Source organism: Erithacus rubecula (genome assembly GCF_903797595.1).
Source record: "Erithacus rubecula genome assembly, contig: SUPER_W_unloc_4, whole genome shotgun sequence".
Lineage (NCBI taxonomy): Eukaryota > Metazoa > Chordata > Aves > Passeriformes > Muscicapidae > Erithacus > Erithacus rubecula.
In genome coordinates, this window is record NW_027636323.1 from 306,229 (window position 1) to 330,165 (window position 23,937).

The 23,937-nt window shown below is 44.6% G+C and overlaps 1 protein-coding gene across 2 annotated transcripts in view; it reads left to right on the forward strand.

Annotated features, from left to right (window-relative positions):
* The window catches only part of LOC306814096 (transcription factor RFX3-like), a 144,594-nt gene that overhangs the window by 97,244 nt on the left and 23,413 nt on the right, over nt 1-23,937 (forward strand). The window lies entirely within an intron of this gene.

The following is a 23,937-nucleotide window of genomic DNA, read 5'->3' on the forward strand; positions in this document are numbered from 1 at the left end:
GGCCATAAGAAAAATAGAACCTCAGAAAGATTATCTATTTCCATGTTATCTGAAGGCTTCTTATCCTTCAGACCATGCATTCTGCCAGTTTTTATTTAATGCAGATGAAAGTGCAGGCTACATGTGTTCTTAGAATGAACAGCATGAACAGTACCTGAAGATGAAACTTGGATAGCATAGCTTCTGATCTTTCATTAAAAATATTGATCATAGAGCACTATTTCTAGTATAGTTGGTTTATTTATTTGTTTCATATTTTTATTTAAGATACAATATCATTAGTATACTTTCTTTAATTTTGTGTTTAAAATTCCAACCTTTCCTAAGCAAATGGTTAGAACTAGTTTCCAGTTATATGTAAAACATCGATTTATTATTTCTCATTTGGTTTAGAAAAAGGTTTCCCTTTTATCTCTTTCTTCTCCTTAGAAGAAACAAGTTTTTTTCTCCTGTTGCTCAACTAAGTTACATGGCCCAGATTACTGGTAGTCATACATTTGTCTTCTTTCACGAACAAACATTTTAAAACATTTTAACTTAAAAGAAGTTCAAAAGTTCACTAGCACAGTTGAATTCTTTTTGTTTGTTGCAAAGATCTTTTAATAAATAACATTTAACACAATATAGTTATATGTTGCAGTCCGGTTTGCTGTGACCCCGAGCCTGGTCCAGCTGGGGGGAGCATGGCAAAAATAGAGGGATGGGAATTATGGAATTGCCTGAAGAATAAAGAACTTTAATGGATAAAATAACAAACATAGAAACTGCACGATCTGAGGGGCGAGATCCAAAGATGAGGGGGTGTGGTGGACGTAACAATATGTAGGGATATTCTGAAGGCAGGGGTCCAATCATAAACGCAAACTAGGAACATGACCTTATATGTGACAGGTATCGAATGAACTGAGAACAAGAACCAGAAACATGACCTATCATAGAATAACTCCATTAACATACCATTAACATACCAACTCCCATGGCTACTCTCTTCTCACCATAACCTGACCAGATATCTTCCTCTCAGTATCCCGCTTCCCACAGTTCCAGGTTGATACCTCTTGCATAAGCTATTGAGTCTAAACCACTGTTTATCCCAGCCAGTTCTGTTCCCACAGTTATACTGCATAATAGTGTGTAAACTACCTAAGATTTAGTATGTAACCAAATATATGGTATATTAAAAATTGTTCTGTGGTAAGATATAGTGTCTATGAAAGTTGAGATGCTAACCTGATGTGATAGCTAGAGTTTATGCTCTTTGTTAAATCAATATTGTTTTTCTCAAATTCCATTCAACAGAAGTATCCATATTGGTCTTATTAAAACTTGAAAATTTAATATAATCATATTCCATGATAATACTGTGAATTGCTCTTTATTGTATATAGACTGTGTTTGTCCAATTGTGTGCTATTTATATTACTCATTAGGCAATGTGTAATATATCACAGACTGTGGATAAACACAACAATCCTTTTTTGCCTATAAAAGAAAGCTCTTTTAAAGTGAGGTGATTAAAAAATGTAACAGAAATTTTATTTGGTCTTAAGTCTTTTGTCATAGTTTAGGAATGGTATTCCCCAATTTAGTGTTCCCACTGAAAACACCCCAGACCATGTGCCACTCACTCACTCCTCCCCTCCCCATGTCAGGATGGAGAGAAGAACTAGAAGTACAAAAGGTAAAAAACATGGGTTGAGATAAGAAAAAATTACTAGAAACAGCAATGAGATAAGAAAACAAAAAGCAACAGCAACAATGTTATTACCAAAAGTGTATAAGAGAGGTGAGCATTTCACATTGAAATGTTCACCACTACACCAAATGGAGCCCAACAATACTCAAACTCTGACACACTATCCTGACCTGGAAGGGACCCCTTTCCCCATTCCTGGAAAATTACATGAGATAGTATAGAATAACCTCCTGGTCCTAGACATGCATTCTCTTGGCAACAGAAAAAAATTAACCCTGTCCTGGCCAGAACCAGGACATCATCCACCCCTACACCTTCCAACTATAGACATATATATATATATGCACGCATATATACAAAATCATAGGCATCATTGCCATACTCAATGGCCATCCCTCCAAGATGTCTGTTGAGTTCATTTAGTCCATGACTGTGGTTTCTATCCATCCTAGATGTCTTCCAGGGCTGGTGTGCTGATGGCTGGTTGCAAGCTGCATCAGGAGCTCATGACTGGTGTATCTGGACCACTTCATCCTCATTGTCCATGATAGTTATGACATACGGTGTCAATGTCATTCAGCAACCAGTATTATACAATTCAACATTGCAGACTGTTCTCACTCAAAAATCAAATCTCCTTGAGGTACAACTTGCCTTCAATAACATCTGCAAGTCGCCATGTAGGACTCCATTTGGCAGCTTTCTATTTTCAATGGATCCTTACAATACAGCAGGAACTGTCAGTGAATAGAGCGTATCGCTTTTCATTTTCTGCCAGCTGATTATATCATGGGGCCTCCTCAGCATGTCACCTCCTCCTCCAATACTCCAAAATTTTCACCTTCAGGCCAGTTCATGATGACTTTCAAGATCCCTGGGTGACTGGGGTTTCCTATTCAAGCTCGCTGTGTGATCAGTGCAACCCACTTACTCCATGTAGCATCAGTGGCCTGATGTGTAGAAGGGACTTTCCCTTTAAATATCCAGCCCAGCACTGGCAGTCAGGGTGCCAGGAGGAGCTGTGCTTCAGTGCCAATCACTTCTGAAGCAGCTCAAAGCCCCTCATAAGCTGCTACTATCTCTTTTTTAGTTGGGGTGTAACAGGCTGTAGATCATTTGTATCCCTGACTCCAAAAACCTAGAGGTCAACCTTGAGTCTGCCCTGGTGCTTTCTGACAGAGGCTCCAGGAAGGATCATTCTCCCTGGCTGCAGTGTAGAGCACATTTTTACATCCTGTCCTGTTCTGATTGGCCCAAGGGCTACTGCATGAACCATGTCCTGTTCAAAAGCTTGTTGTTCAAGACCCCACTTAAAATTGTTCCTCTTCCATGTCATTTGATAGAGAGGATTTACAATCTGACTATAATCTGGAATATGCATCCTCCAAAACCTCACAGCACATAGGAAAGCCTGTGTTTCCTTCTAGCTGGTCAGTGGGAACACAGCTGCTATTTTGTTGACCACATCCCTTGGAATCTGATGATATTCATCTTGCCATTTTATTCCTAAAAACTGAATTTCTTGGGCATGTCCCTTGACCTTACTTCGTTTTATGGCAAAACTGGCCTTCAGGAGGATTTGGATTATCTTCTCTCCTTTCTCAAAAACTTCCTCTGCTGTATTGCTCCACAGGATGATGTCATCAATGTACTGTTAGTGTTTTGGAGCCTCACTCTTTTCCAGTGCAGCCTAGATCAGTCCATGGCAAAGAGCGGAGCTGTGTTTCCACCCCTGGGGCAATGTTGTGAATTAGTGTTTTAAGTTCACTTAAAGAATCACCAGTAAAGGTTAATATAAAAAGCCACATCATGACAAAATTCATTGGCAAGGTTCACTTAGTTATTTACTACATGGTTAAAACACACAGAGAAAAACCAAACAAAAATCTAAAATCAGTCAATCAAAATAAACACAAAACTGTCTATGTGGAGGCTGGGACAGGAGGAGGGGAAGACAAGAGGCTAGGAAAGGGTAAGGATAAAAAAGGAATATGGTAGACACTCCTGTTGAGTCACAAGCTTCAGAGTAGATTCCCATGATAAACTGAGCCCTGGACTTGACCAACAGCACTTCACTTAAACTTAACAGCATTTAAACATAATAGTAGTTAACTTAAACTTGATCGATAAGTTAAGCAGTTTAGTAAAGGATTCATATAGAATTTGCTATACTACAACAGTAACTTACTTGCAGTCCTTAGTTACAAATCTAAAGTACTTGAGAGTCTAGGAGAACAACATTCCTGGTATATTTGCTACAGCATATGCACACTCGCATGTACAAAGATAGTACTTGTGAAAAAATCCCCTCGAATTCAGTGAGATACTTCAGATGCCATTGCATCTTCTCAGCAGGTAAAGTGTTGACTCCGGAGGAGTGAGGGTATCAGCCCAGAATCCATCATTGTCGTTTGATGATCCTCCAAGTATAGCAAATTTGACAGTTCGCTGGCTCTGAGAGGCCTTACTCAGAGGGACAGTTGCTGGTCGTAGCCTGCTGAAGTCCAGGAGAGCTCAAAGGATCTTACTTAGGACCACTGTTGGTATGGTCACAAGAGAGTGGACTTTAATCATAATAATTTTCTATCCTGGCTGCAACTCAGGTCAGTAACTTTCTTCAAAAGTTTGATTAAAAAAATATATTATACCACTTGGGTTGTTATTCAGGCAAGAAAAATAAGTTTCCAAGGCTGTTCATTAACAATCAGGAGCTCATTAGACAGCACAGATTAGTGGGAACAGACAGTGTTTTTGATAAGCTCAAGAGGAAGTGTTTCTGAAGGCTCCTTGCAAACATTTCTCAGATCATAATGCATCCTGGCAAGGGGTGTCCTGGTTTAGGACAAATTAGGACAAATTTGGGAGGAAACCTTCGAGTGGGGGCCCTCAACTGGTTCGGGGAAATAAAAACATTCCCTCAGAGAGAAGTGGGAAAAAAACTGTTTATTTAACTGACAAAGCACTTCCCAGCACAAAATTGAACGATGCTAAACAGCAAAACCTCTTGCCACTCTGAAGAGATGACAAACTCAGAGGAGTTGCAGCCTGGCTCCCTCAGGCTGTTCTCAGTCCCTCCAGGACTGGGAAATGTCACGGCCCAGGCCAGGACTGGTGGGCCACAGGCGTGAGCTTCCGGCGCTCTTCTGGGTTTTCAGTCCAGAGCAGGTTCAAACGATGCAAAGAAAAAGGGAAAAAAAAACAGTCCAGGGGACTCCTGTACCTCAGCTAACCAGAAAAACTAATTAAAAGCAAAAAGAAGCTCTCTCCTGCTGTCCACTGCAGACAACACAGTCTGTGTGAAGAATGCGGGGAAGCAAGTGCAGTCTCTGATAACAAACTCTGCACCTCTTTCTTTTCCCGCTTCACTCCTGGAACCAGTCTTAAAGCTGCAGAATTCAATATTCATCACCAACAGATGATTTGGGGATACAAACATCATAAAGTCACCCCAAGACAGGGGGGTTTGTACCACCACAGGCAGTTGGTTCCAGGTGTACTGGACGCCCCTCCAGGTGAAAGCAAACTCTGGCCTGCACTCTGCCACTTAAAGAATGGAGAAAAACGCATTAGCAATATCGATGGTGGCACCACTTTGCTGCCTTGGGACTCCAGTTTATACTGAAGTTCCAGCATGTCCAACACAGCAGCACTCGGTGGTGTGACTTTTTTCTGGTCATGATAGTCCACTGTCAGTCTCCAGTCTCCATTGGACTTACACACTGGCTGGATAGGACTATTATAGGATGAGCAAGTCTTGCTGAGCACTCCCTGGCTTTCCAGTTCACAAATCATCTAATGAATTTGGATCACAAAGTCCCAGTTGGTGCAGTGTTTTTGACAGTGCACTTTTGTGGTAGCAATGGGTGCCTGTTGTTCTTCAACCTGCTGGAGTCCCACAGAAGTGGCAGATGTGGTTTAGTTAAAGCAGTGGTCCTGTAGAAAGGTGCAGTTTTCCTCTGAAGGTCCAGAGATAATGTGGAAAGGTCCAGTGTTCCTCTGGAATCCAGTGGAAAGACGGATCACTTGCTCTTCAAAAGGTCAGTTTTTATTCTAGGTAGGAAAGTCTTGGCTCCTCCCTCTGGCTCGAGCATCTCCCAATGGGATGATGTAATTTTATCAGTCATACAGTGGGACTTAATGGCTCAGCAGAAGATGATATCTTCCTGGAGGGAGGATGGGTTGTGGAAAAGATAAAGATGATTGCCCCACCTGGTTTTTAAGATGGCCTATTAACAGATGGTATGTGCCATAGAGATAAGGAAATCACTACCCTACCTGGCTTCAACAATTGGTGATAGAATACACATTTCTGGCCACAGTAACCCCACACGTACAGCCAAGATGCAGGCCTGAATGGGGGAAGACAGAATTTCTTCATATTGCCAGAGTTGGGCTACCAAATTATTCACTTTTTGTTCATTACATCACTGCCAAGGAGTTGGCATATGACGATGGTGTGGTCTGTAGAAACTTCCACCACATGGAATGCGTACAGTGGACCTCATCTGGATCTAGACGGGATTGCTTGTTATTTAAATCCCTATAGAGTACCTCCAGCACAGCAAATTCTCTCAGGCACTGGATACCTTTCTCCGTGGTGTTCTACTTGACTTGGCGCACTGATAGATCATCCTTGAAAAGATACCTTTCCCTCATGCTTGACAGGAGTCACCTCCAGAGGCTGAGAGTTTCTGTCCTGTTCCCAATGCCCTTGTCAATGCCCACATTCCCTGACAGGGATCCAAGCTGCTTGGCTTCACTACCCTCTAGTTTCCAACTGTGGGCTGCTCTAGCCCAGCATTAGAACAGCCAGGTTACCAGGGGCTCACCTGATTGGTGGCTGAAATATTTTCGCATATCTTGCAGCTCACCCAGGGTCGGGTGATTATCTTCACTTCCGCCTCTTCCTCTTGTTATGAAGGCCCTGCTTGCTCGTCTTCCTCCCTTACTAAGTGAACTGATTTTGTATTGGATTTTTCTTCTGTTTAGGGGTGATGCAACCAGCGCGGGTTATTCCTCTGGCTCAGCTGCAGTTTGAGTGCCCATGATGCCTGTTGGTCTGCTTTCCTCCTCCTCCCCCTGAGAGTGCTGCCTAGTGATAAGCTGTGTCCAATAAATAGCAGCCAGGGCCCAGCACACTGGGCCCAGCACACCTCACTCCTCTCTGTGTCTGCCACAGTATTTTACTTTCAAATATTCTACGACTTTATCAGGGTCCTGTAGTTGTTCAAGAATTAACTTCCAAAACACTGGAGGAGAAAATTTCTCAAAAAACAGGCCCATTTTCTCCTACATTCCATGCCACTCATGACTATTCGCCCTTGGGGCAGATCTCTGAATGACCTTGCTAAAAATCTCTTTCTTGACTGTTGGGGGTTGAGTGTTTTTCTATTACTGTGTCCATTGAAAGAATTTTTCCCATTATCATGCCAATGGAGCTGGCCAGGTTACACCCAGGATCTCTAATGACTCTAGACAAAAGGAGTGGCAGCGGCTCCTGGAGAGGCGGAGGGGCCTCTCGGGCTTCCAGAGGGGGGGACTCATGTTTCCGGCGAGCTGAGAGGAGGACGCGCCATCTTCAGCCCACGCTGTGGAACACAGGAGAGCCAGACCCTCTGTGATCACCTGCCCTGCATCTGCCCCGTTCCAGCCTCCTGCCTCTGCGGACACAGCTGATCACCTGGACACAAACGGTGAGCGAGGATCTGCCCGCTCCAGCCCATTCCCACCCGAGACCGGCGTGGCTGTTGCTGCCGCCCCCTCTCGCCTGCGCTCCCGCCTGCCCTCTGCAGCACCAGGATTTTGTTCCAGCAGCAGGATTGGGACTAAGCACCAAGACAGCGTGCTTGCATCTAAAGGGACTGACACCGAGTTATCTATTCTGTTCTGTTAGCAATTTTAACAACTGCTATTGTTTTCTGCTTGTACAGTTAGATATATTAGTAAAAGAGCTGTTATTCCTACCCCCTTATCTCTGCCTCAGAGTCCTTGATTCAAACAATTATAATACTTGGGGGGAGTGGAACTAAAGTCTCTATTTCAAAGGGAAACTTCTTCCCTTACTGGCAGACACCTGTTTTTTCAAACCAGGACATTGACTCTAAACATGGTGTGGACCGCACTGAGGAGACTTGGCAGACTTAGCAACAAAAACATGCTTTCCTTAAGATCCAAGGGACATTCTAAATTCTCAAAAGCTCTCGTAACAGTCCTGAAGGAGGAAAAGGGTGTGAATAGGTACGGAATATCATTCTTTGTTGTTCCCCCAGAGACTGGGTACAATTATTAATGAATTCCCAGAGGCAGTGTCTGAGGTAAGGACAGGAGAGCAGCATTTAATACACATGCCAAATTACCCTCATTGCTCTTGATGTTATCCTGTCATAAAGTGATATCACACAGTACACCAATAAAGCTATGCTGATCCCTCTCCCTGCTCTGAAAAAGATCATCGTGAGGGGAACATACTGGAATATATACATGGTTAGTTACAACACCCACATTTACAGACAAAGCAATATTATGACAAGTGACTCTGTACCAGTACAGCAAATGATTAGATCAAATTTGTTTCCAACCTGCTCTGAGCAGGTTTGTTTTTATCTGAAGCTTTCGTGTTGTTGGCACCAAATAAGGCTGTTGTGGTTTAGGAATTGTATCCCCCAGTTTAGTGCTCCCACTGAAAGACCTCAGACCATGGTCCCACTCACACACACACCCCTTCCTCCTGCCCCACCCCTCAGGTTCATCGTAAAGCTACAGCACTCATTTTCTGGGCATAAAGCAGACAGTTAGGGATTAAAGCATCATCATAAAATCACCCCAAGACAGGTACATATGTTTGAATGTTCACACAGTGGTCAATTTTGGTTCAGGCTCCTCATAGGGCCTGCCACATCATTTGGTCCTTTGACCTCTGTGTGAACTTCAAGTTAATGAATAGGTTATCACATATAGATGCTATCAATCCATTTTAATTTATACTAAATGAAGCAATTAAGCATTGTCATTAGTACAATTATAATAAACATAATTAAGATAGGGTGTGCCAATACATCTAATGCCTTGGTGGCAGTGGCTGAATATCCAAGAAAAAAATGATGGGCAGTTTCACATTCCCACTCATTCCCAACAAGTTTAATAAACTTATAGTAAATTGTGTGCAGTCATCTCTAATTCTAGCTGCAATCCGGATGTAATCCACATATTGAAGAATAACTCCTTCTGGCTCCTGTCTTTTCCAGTGTCTCGGTTTAAAAGACAGGTGTCTGCTAAGAAAGGTAGGAGACTCTTTAAATGGAGAATGTAAACCCCCTCCCTTCAAATTATTATAATTTTGAAATTAAGGAGCTTTCAGGCAACTATATGGGAATAAGAATACCAGTTCTTTACTAGGAAAATTAAAATTAAAAAAAAATGCAGCAATGCAAAAAACAAAATACTGACAGAGTCAGAATACAACCTGACACCCTGTCAGTCAGGGTGTTGGTAGCAGTCCAATTAAATGGTGGTTGCAGTCCTCCTGGAGTGACAGATGTGGTTCATTTGAAGCAGTGGTCCTGTGGAAGGGTGCAGTTTTCCTCCAAAGGTCCAGTCATGATGAATGGTCTGGTTTTCCTCTGGGATCTAGTGGAAAAAGGCTGTTCTAATATCCCACATCTCAGATTTTATCTAGGTAGGAAATGCTTGGCTCCTCCCCCTGGGTGAAGCATCTCCCAATGGGGTGATGTAATTTCATCAGTCGTGCAGTGGGACTCAATGGCCCATTAACAGAAGATATCTCCCTGGAAGAAGGATGGGTTGTGGAAAAGATAAAGAACACTGCCTCACCTGGTTTCAACAGATGGTGATAGAATACATACTTTTGGTTGCATCCTACTTTGCAACCCAAGACATCCAGTCCTCCAATTAGCTGGTTTTTGAATATTGTTGGGCTATTCTTGAAACCTTGGAGTAAAACTGTTCAAGTAAGTTGACTTTTAGTCCCTGTCTTGGGATTTTCCCACTCAAAAGCAAAAAGCTCTTGTCTGTTTTTGCATACAGGAATTCAGAAAAAGGTATCCTTCAGGTCTACAACAGTAAACCACCCTAATTCATCTTTCAGTGTGGTCAAAAGGGTTTAGGGATTGGCTACCACTGGGTGTATGTCCTCTAGTTTTGTTAATTGCTTTTAAATCAGTAGACATGATGCAATGTCTTGCAGTTCCAGGCCCTGCCTGTGTTGGCTGGGTCTTCCAGCCTTTTGGGTGCTGGCTGCTGTGGCGTAGCACTCCGCTATCTTGAGCAAGTAGATCTTGTGCCACGTGGCGAAGACCATCTTGGGTGAGTGACTCTCTTGACATTTGCTGTCTCCTTTCTTGGGTGACCTGCATCCAAAGCACATGGCATTCACCATCTTGGGGTTTTTCAGCAGTCTGCATCCACAGTGTGCTACTGGCAGTATGGGGCATGGAGCCCAAAGATGGCTTTGTCAGCCGTGGCATGGGGGACCTCAGGCATTCTGAGGATGATCGCAGTATGGGTGAACTTGCATGCTATACAGACACTGCTGGTGCAGGCAGCTGCAGGGGAGCTCTGGTGAATAGCAGCCCCTCCCCACTTGGTTTTTCGCCCGTCCTCTCCACTTGCGTGCCTGAGATAGCATCTACTCTCTCTGGCACTTTGTCTGTGCTGGGAGATCTGGTGGCCTCTCTACTGCTATCTCTGTGTCCCATTCAGCTTCCAACCACACCAGCCAGTTTGAAATAAACATCAAGAGTTTTATAATATCTATAGTGGCTTTCAGATCTTGTTGCTCATACTTTGCTCCTGTTTGAAGTAAAGTTCATACCTTAATGACTGCTTGTTCCTCTACTGAGATAAATCCACCTATATCTGTGGTAGGGTTTCTCTTCTATTTATCAGTTTCTTCTGTTTCTCCAGCTCCTACACCGTTCTCTTTTTTAGCCTTTTTGGCTTCCTCGGCTCCTACGCAGCTTGGTGTTTTAGCCTTTCTGTCTTCTCTGGCTCCTATGCCATTTCATCTCCCCTGCTCTATGCAGAAAACGGCTGAGTCAGGCCACGTCAGGGTCACCACATATTATGATGGCGTTGTTGATCGGAGACAGAGACATTACTCTCAGAGATCCTTGTGACAAAAAGCCTTGTTTATTGTTCCGCGCCTCCTTTTACACGGGCTTCAAATTTCCCATGCTTACACATATGATTGGTTGAGGTCTTAACACCGTCCAGCTCTCTCGCCAATGATACATCTGTATTTCTGGCTGAATGAGATTGACTGAGAGTCCCTGTGTAGGTTTGAATCCAACCAATCATTCTTCACCCAGGGACATGTTTCTTGAACCAGGTTAACCAAACTGGGTTTCTTATTTAAGGCCAAATTATTTTCCCAGCTACAGACTAGCTGTGCTGTGACACTTTTGCAGCTTTCTTATATCATTTGTAGCTCGATCCATAAGCATAATAACTAGATGTGTTTTCCCATCAGATGATTCAGGATCTAGATCTGTATATTTGATGGCAGTTTCTCTTAACCTATTTAAAATACAGTGGGTGATTAATCATAATTTTGCTTTACTTTGTAAATTTACTTTGTAAATCAATTTAGAGTTTTAGGGACACCATGTTTTAACCCATATACCACAGAACTTTTGATATTGTTTTAACCTTGCCATATGTTCTGGCATGTTCATGTCCCATCCAGGATTTTCTAATGGAAATATCTTTGTAACTGTGCCTTGGATCAACCCATTTTCTATACTTGCCTCTACTGATGTTGTAATAGATTTATTAACAATTTGTCTGTCAGTGGGATCACATAATGTGTTTAACAGAGTTCAAATCTGCCCAGTCAGGGTTTTTTGTGTTAATCACCTTTTCTACTAATTTTGCCACATTATCTGGATTCTCTTTTCATTTCCCCACAGCAGTTTTCCACTGTTTCAACTCAATAAGGAAGTATGAAGCCTTTATATATATTGGCCCCTGGTTGCTGACTGCTTGCCATAATGGGACTTGCAGAACAGGTTCTTTTATTTTTTATGTTTTTGACCTAGTACATTTGGCTATGGCGCTGCATTCTTTTAAGGCCCTTCTAGCTATTTTTCCCTTCTTTTGCCTGCTCAAGGCAGCTGCGATCTCATCATCCTCTTCAGAAGAGCTACTTGAGCAAGAGCTATCTGACTCTGTTGAGTCTGCTGTGGTAGATCTGCTTCAACTAGTCCTGATATTAGAAATTGCCAGGCCTGACCTTCACCTCCGTGGGAGCCTGGCTGAGTGCCTGCTCACTTTAATGATGTCATCTCCTGAGGCAGCTCTGTGGCATGCAGTGTTGCTATGGAAATTCACGGGCCTGAGAGCGGGAGAGGCACCATTCCCTCCATGGAAGGGCCCCTCTCCGCCCTCTCAGTCGAAGGCTCTGCCCCCTGGCTCCTCCTCTAGGGGCGGTGCCTTTGGCTGTACACGCTAGCTGTCCCCTCGCCCCGTCCTCCCAGGACTGAGCGGAGGGGGGCCTAACTGGAGTGGATGTCCATGGTTGCAGCGGCAGTAGCTGCAGCAGTGTCCATGGCTGTCAAACACTGCCTCCCTCCTCCTACAGTGGCCAGGACCCTGCCAGAGCTGCGACCCCCCTGCCGCTGCCGCTTTCCCCCATTACTTTGATGGCAGCAGCTGCAGCAGCAGCTGCAGCAGCAGCGGTGGAGCGACCAGCGGCTGAGGTGGACAGGCTGGCATGACTGGTGGGTGTGGCAGGCCAATTCTCAAGGCAGGAGACATGAGATCTAACTCCACTTCCTCCTTGTTTTCACACCCACTGTTCAATAGTGGCTGTTCCTTTATATTTTTCCTCTCTTTTTTCCTTAAAATCAATATATGTTCTTTTTTTAAGTGCTGATGGGCTTTGTTGACATGATAAAACCATAAGAAGTCTAGCATACTCTAATTCTTCAAAATACTTGTCTTCGCGTACATGAGATATCAAGCTTGATATTAATTTCTTATCTATGCTCCCAAATTCAGTCCATGTCTCATAATTATCTAATTCATAAGTTGGCCGCATTTTTTACTGAGAGTCTGATAAGTGGATTTTAAAAGAGATTACTCTCCACCGGTTAGCTTGTGCCAGTTTTTCCAATACTAACCCTAAGGGAGTATTTCTTGGAATATTATTATTATTCTCACAGGAGAATACGCACCCCATTTCTTAACACTTATGAGTAAAAGTCTGCAGAAATCAGAATAACCGGGGAGAGAGAGCAAGAATGAGTAAGATACAGGTTTAGAACTCACGACCTTGGGGCAGCAGCGCAGAAGCTAACCCACTGAGCCACTGTTGGCCTCAGAGTAACACTGAGCACTGCAATGCTAAAACTCCACTTTTTCAGACAGCGTCCCCTCCTACACTAGTGGATGAGACAGACAAGATGGAGAGCAACAATCGTAAAATCAGCTCTGTCTGGATCCCCCGGAGTCCTTCCACTTCCACATTAAACAAAACTTTAAGAGATCTCTTAACACCTAACTCAGGTGCTAAAACAAACAAAATACCGCCTTTATTCAATTACTCAAGTGCCTCTGTGCCAGATCGGAGGATTCTTCAGCTCTGATACCTTCTGGACCGCAGCTGTGGCCCCCCTGGGAGTGTCAGCAGGAGTGGAAGGGGCAGGAGCTGAGTGTTCCTCTGGTCCAGGGGTTTTCCAGATGACTTGCCATCACGGTGGAGTCCACCAAAAACTGCTGCCTTGATAGGCTACCTGGAATAGAGGCTAGACAGTGTTAAAAGAATAAAGTAGGTATTTATTAAAATGCCTTCAAAGGATATACCTTGGGCAGAACAAGAGCCCAGCTGTCACGGTGTGACTAAAGGGTTTGCCAATTTTGAATATTCAATTTTCTTTAGAGATAGGATTTAGGAGTAAAGACAAGGCAGGCTCAAAACTTAAAAAGAAAGTACAAGAAGAAATTTATTAATAACACAAGAAAAAATTATTCAGAATAAGATTCCTAGATTATTCCCTCCTCCCTTCATTCCACATTTTTTACCAACCACATACAGAGAACACTTCAGTCAGTTATCCACTCAAAAAATCATTTCAGTTCACTTAATTGAGAAAAGTTCCTTTTTCTGCTTTAGACTTAGGAGGTGTCTTCACCTTCACAGTCTGCATCCGCCGGGGACTTACAGAACCATGAATTTTCCTCCCATTCCCACAGTCCTTCCAGAGCTGTGTTATGGGTTACAATGCACACATGGGGTACTACTTTTAAAGGCAGGCTGCTGGAAAACAAAATTCTCTTCATCTCCTTCTCTATCAAATGTCTCTGTTCATATTCCAGTCCCAAAAGAGAGAGCTCAATTTCCCAAGGCAAGGAAAGTCTTCAACTCAAGCACCCATCCTCCCCAAGTATATTTCACAGTTTAAAGGAATTTTAGTGAAGTCACAATCCCCTCATAGCCCCACAAAAAAAGGTTTTCAGCTACTTATCAGTTGCATCTTTTCAATCTCTTCCCATCAGGAACTTTATCTTCATTCCCCTGACTTCTGTGGACTCCATGCTTTATTCCTTCTCATTAAGGGGAGCTCAGGAGATCGAGAATCTTATCCAGGCATTAAGAAGTTGAAATTGTATCCAGACTGAGAAGAAGAAATTATGTGGCCGGTGCCAGGGGGCGCCATGCGGCCCCACCGAGCCAAGCCAGGGCCGGACTAAGGGCTCCCCGCAGAACTGGTGCCAGGCTGGGATGCCGGGCCGGTCCCCAGACCAAGCCTGGAGCTGGGCCAGGGCCCCAGCCGGGGACCCCACTCCTCCGGAGGCCGTAAGCCGAAAGACCCACCAGAACTTCAGCCACCGTGATTTGTGAAAGAGAAATAACTTTTCATTGTTTTTCCAAGCTGTCCATCACCAAATCAGCTCTCTGATTGGTGCCAGCAGCTCACAGGGGAAGCTCCCAGAGATGGGAGAGTCCCTCCCACTCCTCAGCCTCATGGTGCTTTCCCTGAGGGGAAATCCACCCTTCCCCCTGAGCACGTGAAACCAACACACTGGCCCACCCAAGATGGACCTCGAGTCACAAGTTTTCACATTTTTATAAATTTTAGTCCATTTACATATTGGCGCTAATTGTCCAATGACAGCTTCAGGTTATGAAGTCCCATCGTCCCAGACTGCTCTCTTCAATTCGCTGGTTTTTATACTTTTTGGACCTGAAGCTGCAAAAGTGACCTTGATTCTCAGGCTGGAAAAGGATTGTTTTGTCTAACTGAACTGTGAAGGAAACTTGTTAACATTTTAGATGAAGTTCAGAGTTAGATACTAATGCAGTACAGAATCTGGAAAACATGAAAGCTAAAACTTAAGGCATCAATACCAGTGCCAGCAATCTTAGTTTCCCCTTGATTAATTCATGTTAAAGATAATGCGTGTAAGTCTAGTCCTGCTGCCTCAGGAATAGCCCAGTAAGGTGCTAATACTCCTGGGGTAATTTCCCAGTTCATAATTGTTTCAGTAACTGTCAAGGGTTTAACTTGCAAATTAGGAGTAGTCAGTTGCATCAATGGTGTTTCAACTTCACCAATTGACCTATTATTTAATATATGCAATGCTTCAGTTAGATTTACTTTCCAATTTTTCAATTGTCCCTTTCCCAATTTCTGCAATTTTTCTTTCAAAAGCCCATTCATTTGTTCTACTAGTTCAGCTCCTTGCAGATAATAGGGAATATGGAAAATCCATTGTATATTTTGTTCTTCAGCAAATTGCTGCACTTGTTTATTTCTGAAATAGACCCATTATCAGTTCGAATATGTAAAGGAATCCTATAATATAGAATAAATAAGCCTAAAGTTTGAATAGTACTATGCTGGGTAGCTCTCTTACATGGGTAAGCTATTAAATACCCAGTGTGGGGCCCAAGGGCATCGTGAGACAAGAGGGATAAAAATTCTTGAATGACCTAATTTTTGTGTGCTGGATATAAAAATCTCATTAGGTGGCATCATGTGGTCTAGCCTACCCTGGTTTGGGGGGCACATAGTCGTGACTAGATTTCTCCCATTTGCAGGCCCTTATCTAAACATGGGCCTTGTAACTAAGGCTACTGTGCCTGTTATCCAGTTTGCTTCATGGGTTAATAAGGTGAGGAATTCGTGGATTTTTAACTTCCTTTGGAAGGCAGGTACATGGATTCAGGGCTATCACACACTAACTGTATGTTTTTGGGGTTACTTTAACAATGGCACGTACTGTGAGGAAATGACACCAGGGCAAATTTTCTCCCAACCCTTCACCCAGTTTTTTGGGTCTACTCCACCAGATTTTAGAAGGTTCAGATCTCCTCTGAATGCTAATGATATCATAGAGTACCTGGTGTTGCTGATAGGCCTTTTCTGTTTAGCAATCAGGGACAAGGGAATATTGGCTTGGATAACAACCCTGATACCTACCCCAGGAAATAGAGGTGCTGCCCCAGAGCCTGACTTTAACCTAGAGACCAGAGATGTTGCCCCAGAGCCTGATCTTGGCCCAAAGCACACTGCAGAAATGTACCATCCGGAGTGGGTGTGGGTTCTAGTGAAGGAGGTAAGTGAGATGGGCTAGATGTTGAAGGAGCACTTTTCCCCAGCTGGTTAGAAACCCTCCCTCTGCCCTACAGAGGGTGAGTCGGATGGTGCTGCTGTGGAATCCATAGATGTTACATCTGTCCGGGTTCCAGCTGAACCACAGGGGCAGTCACAGCCAGCAGCAGTCGACCCTGTGGAAACTAGAAAATCTAAGATGAAAACAAAGCACCTAGATAAGGATCAGCAAGGAGGGACCTCGCAAGCAGCAGGGGAGCCAGAGGTTGAGATCCTCACTGAGTCCCTCTTGTACTAATGTTTCTGTAAAATGCGAAAAGGGATTGTACCACGGGGCTTTGCGGATTTTACAACTTGGCTATTCCAGGTCTGGGACCTTATGGGAACAGGTGTACAACTGGATGGTACTGAGGCAAGAAATTTGGGACCCTGGAAACAGGACTCAGTTGCGGATCAGGTATTTGTAAGGAAGCCAGGCCCCCTTATGCACTGGGAACGGCTTTTGATGAGTGTGAGAGAGAGGTTTGTCAATAAAGAGAGATTGCAGAAGCAGCACCACAGAATGCGCTGGAAGACCCTTGAGGAAGTGATCCAGCAGCTGAGAGAAGTGGCGATATTAGAGGTACTGTTTGGGAGGGGCGGAGAGCATGACAATGACCCTGACAAGGTCAGGTGCACAGGGCAGATATTGTGGAATCTGGCAACCCTGAGGCCATCTCAATATGCCACTTTTATTGCAATGATTAATGCTGATAACAACCAAGAGACAGTGGGTTCTATTGCTAACAAGCTCAGAAATTTTGAAAGTATGATGAATGGCCCAATGCAGGTTCATGTCTCTGCTGTGGGCAAGAGCCTCCAAGAGGACATGAGGAAGGTGAGGGAGGAGGTGAGGAAGATCAGTGCAGCACCAGTACGAGTCACAGGCCCCAAAGTTAGAGTCCAATGCCCCCCAGCTAGGGAGAGAGTGTACATCCCACAAGCTGATCTGTGGTTCTTTCTGCGTGACCATGGGGAAGACATGGGAAAATGAAATGGGAAACCCACTTCTTTCCTGGCAGCACGGGTGCGTCAGCTCAGGGAGGGAAATGCTAACTGAGGGAGCCACACTAAAATGAAGGTAGCCTCAACCTCACATGATCAAGGTGCAGGGTATTACACAAGGGTAGATGATCTGTCGGATCCCCTGGAAGAAACCTTCACTATGTAAGCCCAGGAAAAGAATAATAACCAGGGCTAGAGGGGCCCTGCTTCTAGCCAGGGAGAGGCATGGGATGTCAGAGAGTTTTGGACGGTGTGGGTGTGATGGCTGGCACATCACAGCCATAGAACATTTAAGAGTGTTAGTTGATACTGGTTCACAATGCACCGTAATACCATTAGAACATGTGGGGGAAGAACCTGTCTCCATTGTTGGGGCAACTGGACGATCACAGGAAATGACTCGACTGGAAGCAGAGGTTAGCCTGACAGGGAAGGGGTGGCAGAAACATCCAATTGTAACTGGCCCAGGGGCACCGTGCATTCTAGGCATAGACTTCTTCAGGAACGGCTACTACAAAGACCCAAAGGGGTTCAGGTGGGCTTTTGGAATAGCTGCTGTAGCAACAGAGAGCATTAAGCAGTTGGAAAACTTGCCTGGATTGTCAGAAAACCCCTCTGCAGCAGGACTCCTGAAAGTGACAGAGCAACAGGTGCCAATTGCCACCTTGACAGTGCACCACCAGCATTACCGGACAAATTGAGATGCTGTGATCCCCAGCCACAAGAAGATCCGTGAGGTGGAGAGCCAGGGGGTGGCCAGCAAAACCCACTCACCCTTCAACAATCCCATCTGGCCTGTGCTCAAATCTGATGGAGAATGGAGACTGACTGTGGACTACCGTGCACTGAATGAAGTGACTCTACCACTGAGTGCTGCCGTGCCAGACATGCTGGAACTTCAGTACGAGCTGGAGTCCAAGGCAGCAAGGTGGTATGCCACCATTGACATTGCCAATGCATTCTTCTCCATTCCTTTGGCAGCAGAGTGCAGGCCTCAGTTTGCTTTTACCTGGAGGGGCGTGCAGTACACCTGGAACTGACTGCCCCAGGGGTGGAAGCACAGCCCCACCATCTGCCACAGACTGATCCTGGCTGTACTGGAAAAGGGTGAGGCTCCAGAACATTTGCAGTACATCAATGACATTATTGTGTGGGGCAAAACGGAAGTGGAGGTAGTTGAGAAAGGAAAGATCATCCATATTTTGCTAGGAGGCAGTTTTGCCATTAAAAAGAGCAAAGTCAAAGGGCCTGCCCGAGAGATCCAGTTCCTGGGAGTGAAGTGGCAGGATGGACAGCGCCAGGTCCCCACTGAGGTCATCAATAAGATCACTGTAATGTCTCCACCAAGAAGCAAGAAGGAAACACAAGCTTTCCTAGATGCCATAGGCTTTTGGAGGATGCACATCCCTGAGTACTGCCAGATTGTGAGCCCTCTCTACCAGGTCACTCGCAAGAAGAACGATTTCCACTGGGGCCCTGAACAACAGCAAGCCTTTGCCCAGATAAAACAAAAGATCACTCATGCGGTAGCCCTTGGCCCAATCAGGATGGGACTAGAGGTAAAGAATGCGCTTTACTCTGCAGCCAGGAACCATGTTCTGTCCTGGATCATTTGGCAGAAGGTGCCTGGTGAGACTTGAGGCCCACCTCTGGGATTCAAGAGCAGAAGTTAAAAAGGGTCTGAAGCCAATTACACTCCCACAGAGAAGGAAATCTTGGCTGCCTATGCAAGAGTTCAAGCTGCCTCAGAGGTGACTGGCATGAAAGCACAGTTTCCCCTGGCACCCCGACTGCCAGTGCTGGGGTGGATGTTCAAAGGAAAGGTTCCCTCTACCTACCATGCAACTGATACCACATGGAGCAAGTGGATTGCCCTCATCAAGCAGCGTTCCCGTATGAGCAACCTGAATCACCCTGGGATTTTGGAGATAATTACAAACTGGCCAGAAGGTGAAGATTTTCAACTCGCCGTCGAAGAGTAGCAGGACCATGTGACCCAGGCCGAAGAAGCTCCACCATACAACCAACTGCCAGCAGATGAAACATGCTACGCTCTTTTCGACAGTTCCTGCTGCATCGTGGGGATGAACCGAAAGTGGAAAGCTGCCGTATGGAGCCCCACATGACAGGCTGTACAAGCTACCGAAGGAGAAGGTGGATCCAGTCAACTGGCTGAACTCAAAGCTGCTCAGCTGGCCTTGGACATTGCTGAAAGAGAGAAGTAACCATAGCTCTACCTTTACACTGATTCTTGGATGGCAGCCAATGCTCTGTGGCGTTGGCTGGAAAGGTGGAAAAAGGCTGACTGGCAATGTAGAGGTGTTATGGGCTGATGTTTGGACTGGCTCCTCTCCTTGCTTCCCCCGTGCAGCTGCCGGTCCCTCCCTCGGATGGTTTTATCTAGGCTGGTGTTTTCCGGCTCTCTCTCTCTTGCTGCGCTTCGGTTGTGGGCTGTGTCTTGCTCTCTGCCGTCTGCTCAGCTGTGACCCCCTTCCCTGGCTGCTTTGGCCGTTTTTTCCCTTTTCCCCAGCTGTTTTGTCTGTGCCCCCGTGTTGGCTTGTCTTGGGTTTGTTTTTGCTTGTCTTGGGCTCGCTTTAGCTTGTCTTGGGCTTGCTTTGGGCCTGCTCCCGGCTGCCCCTTTCCCTCTCTCCCTTCTCCCTGCTCCAGGGATTTGCACCGACTCCGGAGGACAAGGATCTGGACTTCGGGGGCCGCTGCTGGAGGTCGGCTTGGGAGGCTCTGCCGCTCTCCCCGGCGAGGACCGGCTGGGTAAAGGGGCAGCCGGGAGCAGGCCCAAAGCAAGCCCAAGACAAGCTAAAGCGAGCCCAAGACAAGCAAAAACAAACCCAAGACAAGCCAACACGGGGGCACAGACAAAACAGCTGGGGAAAAGGGAAAAAACGGCCAAAGCAGCCAGGGGAGGGGGTCACAGCTGAGCAGACGGCAGAGAGCAAGACACAGCCCACAACCGAAGCGCAGCAAGAGAGAGAGAGCCGGAAAACACCAGCCTAGATAAAACCATCCGAGGGAGGGACCGGCAGCTGCACGGGGGAAGCAAGGAGAGGAGCCAGTCCAAACATCAGCCCATAACAAGAGGAAAATCAATCTGGGCTGCTGATGAGTGGAAAGACATTGCCACTCGGGTAGAGAAGCTACCTGTGAAAGTCCGTCATGTGGATGCCCATGTTCCCAAGAGTCGGGCTAATGAAGAACACCAGCAAAACAAGCAGGTAGATCAGGTCGCACAGATAGAGGTGTCAAAGACAGACTTAGACTGGCAACACAAGGGAGAATTTTTCCTGGGTCGATGAGCCCACGATTCCTTAGGTCATCAGGGCAGAGACACCACCTATAAGTTGGCACAAGAGTGAGGGCTGGATCTAACCATGGACAATATTTCTCAGGTTATTCATGACTGTGAGACATGTGCTGCCATTAAGCAAGCCAAGCGGGTAAAATCCTTCTGGTATGGGGGCGGGGGTTTAAATATAAGTATGGAGAGGCCTGGCAGATTGACTATATCACACTGCCTCAAACTCGCCAAGGCAAGCGCTACGTGCTGACCATGGTGGAAGCCACCACCGGATGGTTTGAGACCAACCAGGTGCCCTACGCTACTGCTCGGAACAGCCTCCTGGGCCTGGAAATACAAGTCCTCTGGAGGCATGGTACCCCGGAGAAAATCGAATCGGACAATGGCAACCATTTCAAGAACAGCCTTATCAACGCCTGGGACAGAGAACATGGCATTGAATGGATATATCATATTCTTTACCGTTCTCCAGCTTCTGGGAAAGTTGAACGGTTCAGAGTAGTCTGCTCAAGACTACTCTGAAGGCACATGGTGGGAGAACCTTCATGAATTGGGAGACAAAATTCACAAAGGTCACCTGGATGGTCATCACCCAAGGGTCTATCAATTAAGCTGGTCCTGCCCACTCTGAACCCTTGCACACAGTGGATGGAAATAAAGTCCCTGTAGTACACATGAAAGGTAATTTAGGAAAGACTGTTTGGATTAGCTTCACCTCGGGCAATGACAAACCCATCCATGGGACTGTCTTTGCTCCAGAACCTGGTTACTCTTGGTGGGTAATGCAGAAAGATGGGGAAACCCATTATGTACCTCAGGGAAACCTAATCTTAAGTGAGAACAGTGTGTAAAGTTTTCGTGATGCAGATGGTAATAGATGAAGGGGTGGATAATATGTTGGGTTGATGTGGCCAGAAATGTGTATTCTATCACCAGCTGTTGAAGCTGGGTAGGGTAGTGATTTCCTTATCTCCGTAGCAGACACTATCTGCTAATGGGCCATCTTTAAGGCAAGCTGAAGCAATCATCTTTATCTTTTCCACAACCCATCCTCCCTCCAGGAAGATATCATCTGCTGCTGAGCCATTAAGTCCCACTGTATGACTGATAAAATTACATCATCTCATTGGGAGATGCTCAAGCCAGAGGGAGGAGCCAAGAGTTTCCTACTTAGATAAAAAACTGACATTTTGAAGAGCAAGTGATCTGTCTTTCCACTGGATTCCAGAGGAACACTGGACCTTTCCACATTATCTCTGGACCTTCAGAGGAAAACTGCACCTTTCTACAGGACCACTGCTTTAACTAAACCACATCTGCCACTGCAGGAGGACTGTAGCCACCATTTAATTGGACGGCTTTCAATACCCATACTGACAGGGTGTCAGGTTGTATTCTGACTCTGTCAGGGTTGGGATTGTTCTTTGTAATACTGTATTTCTATTTTTATTTTCGTAGTAAAGAATTGTTATTCCTAATTCTTTTATCTTTGCCTGAGACCCCCTTAATTTCAAAATTATAATAATAATTTGGAGGAGGGGGTTTTATATTCTCCATTTCAAAAAGAAGCTTCTGCCTTTATTGGCAGACACCTGTCCTTCAAACCAGGACAACATGAAACACAGTGACTTGAGTTTATTAAACTAGCTCATCCATAATTCTTTTCCTCAAACTTCTTTTGCATAAATTTTCCAATCCTTGGATACCCAAGTGGGTACTCAGGTAGCTAATCCTTGAGCTACTGACCAATAGTCCGTATATATGTGACATGTCCCAAAGGCATTCTGTTGAATTGCCATATATGCTGCATATAATTCAGCATATTGGCTGCTTTTCCCTTCTCTAGGTGTTTCTAAAAATTTCTTGGGTACTGGATTGTATGCAACTGGTTTACAATACCTTTTTCTACCTATATACTTTGCTGCTCCATCTATAAGCCATGCACCTTTATTTTCCTCCTCAGATAATTGCCCAAAATGTTGTCCCCACCTATCAGGGGATTCATGTTCTGCTTTAAAACTTATGGGGTTATGATTTGTCCCTTCAATAGAGGCATTGGCTGTTGGTGATGAAACCAAATGCAAAGAAAAAATCTTAATTTAAAGAAAAAAATCCAAATGTTGGCAATGAAAACATACTGATACAGTATTGTAGTTTTTGATCTCTTCAGGTGGTGTTTTTTTCTTCTCTCCCCTTTTTTCTTGTATGAGTTCCCTTTTATTATTGTCTGTTACAGATAAACAACTGCCCTCTAATCGGACCCCAGAATCTCTGCTAATTTTGTAAAACAACACATGCCTCGAGCATTTCATTCCTGTGGCTGTCTTCAGCCACAGTAAATCATACACACATACAGTGGTTTTCCACTGAAGTGATTTCTCACAGCACCCTCAGCAAACACACAGATTAGCAGAGACCTTAGGGTTAACATTCTCTTGTTCTAATCCTGCTTAAGATGCCAGGTGTTAGGTGCCATTCCCACAATTGGCTACCTTTTAATGTAGAGTAGCTACTCCACTTGCTCCTACTTTAGCACCATCCTGTATATACCATTTCCATTTTATGATGATAGATTCATGTGCATGTCCAATTCAATGTGTTTTAGGAGAGCTCTTTACCCAATGCATAATTGAGATTTCTGAGGTAAAAATACTTCATGCCCTATTGTCATTTGTTCTGTTTCAATTAATGCCCAATAACATGCTAACAACTCTTTTTCAGAGTATAATTTTTCCCAGCCTCTGGGAGTTTTTGGTTCCAGAATCCTAAAGGAAACTTCCTTTTTCCTTGTTTCTGCCATAAGCTCCAATTAGCATATAGCTCATTTATTGATACATGCAGTTTTACTTCTCCCTCCTCCAGAGGCCACAAATCGAGTGCCTTTTGGATTGTTTCTTTAGCTAACTCAAATGCTTGTTGGTGTTTATTGCCCCACTCAAACTATTTTTTTTCCTGGTAACTTGATACAAAGGATATAGAATTTGTCCTATATGAGGAATATGTTGTCTCCAAAATCCAAGTAATCCAATAAATCTTTGTGCTTCATTCTTATTTTGACATATGGCAAAATCTATCTCTCAGGCCTTAGGAGGCATTTACCAATTGCCACAATGCCAATGAATTTATAAAAATGTGATAGTTTGTGTTGGTCCCTGAATTTTATTATGATTAATCTCCCATTCATTATTTCTCATATTTTCTACAAGTTTCTCCAAATTATCTTGTATATCTCTCCCACTTTTCCCTTGAATTAAAATATCATCAATATAACTAATTAATTGCATTTCTTCTGAAAGGGTAAACTCATCCAA